The sequence below is a fragment of the Octopus bimaculoides genome, chromosome 15, assembly GCF_001194135.2.
Source record: "Octopus bimaculoides isolate UCB-OBI-ISO-001 chromosome 15, ASM119413v2, whole genome shotgun sequence".
Taxonomy (NCBI): Eukaryota; Metazoa; Mollusca; class Cephalopoda; order Octopoda; family Octopodidae; genus Octopus; species Octopus bimaculoides.
Window position 1 is genome coordinate 31,198,381 of NC_068995.1, and position 3,397 is coordinate 31,201,777.

The window sequence follows — 3,397 nt, forward strand, 5'->3', positions numbered from 1 at the left end:
TTAGAGAAAAACCAAAGATTAGAAGGAATCCTCCAAATAAATGAAAGATTTTATTTGAGAAAAAAAAAAAAAAGCTAGTAATTTAAAATTGGAATCTTACATTATATACATAGACACCCAGCCATACAGATACATACATATATATATCACACCCAAAACATTTTGAAGAATTCCTCTTGATTTGTAAAAAGGCTTTGAAAAAGAAATTATAAAACAAAGTAAAACAACAGTTATTGGAATAGAAAACACTGCTTCAAGGTAACATAAAAAAAAAAAACCCCACCTTGAAAACATACATGCGCGCGCACACACACACACACACACACATTTGTATACATAAATACCTACACAAATTGAGAGCATATGTATATACATATGCATATATTATACATTTATATACAGGAACTGACCAAGCTAATATTCTTTAAACAAAATTGGAAGTGTTTGCTAATATAACACATTGTAGAGAAAAAATAAATAAAATAAAAATGGATATTTTGTTCTTTGTGTTAAATAGACTATAAAAAATATTAGCAGAATAAGGGTATATATATAATAAAAAAAAACATTTAGAATAAATATATAAATAAATTATTAATTGCTTTGATATTATTTTTTTCTTCTGCTATATTCTGACAAAATTAGCGTAAAGAAAACTTTAAAGAAAAAGCCTTAAAGAAAAGAAAGGGGCCAGAAGTTTTCTGCCCAAATAAGGAATTAAAAAAAAGAAAAGAAAAAAATATACTTTTTGTTAAATAAATTGTTTTTTATGTTTCAATTAAAAATAAAAAAAATTTAAATGTTTCTTTTCAGGTGAGTTAACTCAAAAATATATATTACTCTTTAAATCACAAGGTATGATTATTATTTAAGTTTTATCTTTTATTAAGCTAAACTTTACATTGGTATATTATTATTATTACTACTACAACTACTACTACTACCAACACCATTATCCATCATCATGACCATCATTATGAAACTAGAGACCATCACAGTTGGAGAACACATACATCTCACGAAAATATTAACCATTTCCACTTGAAGACCATCCCCTTCCCCCCTCACCCTTTCTTTCTTCTTTTAAGAAAGTAGAATAAATATATATAATATATACGAAGAATTTTCGGATAGAAAATTATATTCTAAGACTGTTCACAAATATAACGAGCATGGTAATTGAATAGTTCTAAAGAGGGGACTGGTGATTGCTTCATTTTTTTTTCATTTTTTTTTTTCAGAAACTAGAAGTTATTATTATTATTATAAACCTGAATATTGTTTTTCTAAAAACCTTAATCTGAAGGTCTCAATGTCCAGAGAATAGTTAAGTTTATGACAGACAGATACAGACTGATAGTTTTTCGTTAAGATTACATTGTGTATATGTAATTTAGTAATGTTTTTAATTAATACCGAGAAATTATTGTTCAGAATAAAAACTATTAACAATAAATGTACTTATTTCGATGTTAGAAGAGTAGCCGGACTATATATACATATGTATCAAATCCAATAAAGTTTTTTTTAATTATTGTTATTATTATTATTTTCATTTTTTTTTTTAAAGATTTTATATGAATAATTCCAGAGATAACATGACTACAAGTTTAGAACTACAAGTATTTATATTTTGAGCTGCATTAACTACTTGAAAAAAAAAAAAATACAATCTAAATAATGCAGTTTTTTTCCATAAAAATTTGACAATGGGTTAATCATCTAAAATAAGGAAATAGATTTTCGAAAACAAAAAAAATTGTTTTTTCATCAATAAATTTCCATAAAATTGTATTTTTTTTTTTATCAAAATATTGCAAAATACCTTGCCTTATATTTCACCCAAGTAAATTATGTATGTATGGGATACATGGATATATTTATTTTATATAGCCATATGTGGGTATGTGTTTGTGTATACTGGTGTGTATGTATATAAGAAACATGTTAATGCAAAGGAACATTCTACATATAACAAGCTTGAGAAGGATGTGTTGCATATGTATGTGTGATTATGTGTGTGTATGTGTAATTTATTCTACATCTGAAAAAAAAAAAAAAATGCCCTGAACAGAATATTTTTGTGTTAAGACCCAATTTGCCCCCTTATGTTTGTTTATACCCTGTATAAATGTGTGAGCTCGAGTCCCATGCTTGTTATAATTAGTCCAGTTTAATATAATTAATGTTTTCCGTCAGCTCATGTATTGTTATAATGACATTTTCTATCTGAGATTGAGAGAGAGAGAGAGAGAGTTAGAGAGAGAGAGAGAGAGTTAGAAAGATAGTAAAAAGATATAATATATCACAGATTAATATTTTTTTTTCTTCCTTAAATAACAGACATTCATGTGCAGTGAAGTTGACAGAATTAGTAGCAATACTCAAAATTTGATCCCAAGCAGATCACACAAGACCACAATCATGCTGTTCTACCTCATACCATTTAGTCTATTCTTGGAAAACAATTATTTCACTGTCAACTGCAACTGCTGCCACAGGATGTCTGTCACTTATATGATGCACACATGGCAATAAGCCTGACTCCACCATATGCACATATGTGCCAAGTATTTTAGAAAAAAAAGTACTAGAGTACTCATTTTGTATATCATTGTAGAGTACTCTGTATCATTGTAGAGTACTCTCATCATATAGTTTTTAATTTCTTGAAGGTCATTAAATAAAAAAGACGTTTATATATCTTATATAACCAGTATGTGTATACCTCACTATATATACATATATATGCATGCATATACTGCATGTGTGTATTTATATAGTATGTGCAGTTACACATATTTACAAACACACACCTTGTATAAACACGTTTACGTATGTATATATATATACATTATGTTCACACACATATATACTCTTGCATGTATATATATATGTATATAATATATACATATATAACTATTTAAATGTTGTTAGCCAAGGTTATAAAGATGTATACACATACTCGTGAGGCTATATAGATGTATACACATTAACACAGACAGGCATACATTCATATGTATGAGTGTGTGTGTGTCTTGGTTTGGAATTCAGTTCATTTTTTTTTATAGTCAATATATATGTATTTTTTGCCCATTTTTTAAAAAGAAATGTTCACATAATGCTGTGGGTATATATTCATCATCATCATCATCATCATAATATTTGCGATGATTTATCCAAGGGAGGAAGAACTTGTCTGATTTCTGATTTCTATGTCCCCTGAGCTTAATTGCAGACATAGCTGCTTCACAATTCTAGCTGCTGTAATATATTATATATATATACATATTCAAATATATACATACACACATACATACACATATATATATAAATATACATGCATATATATATATATATATATATATATATATATATACACACACACACAGATATA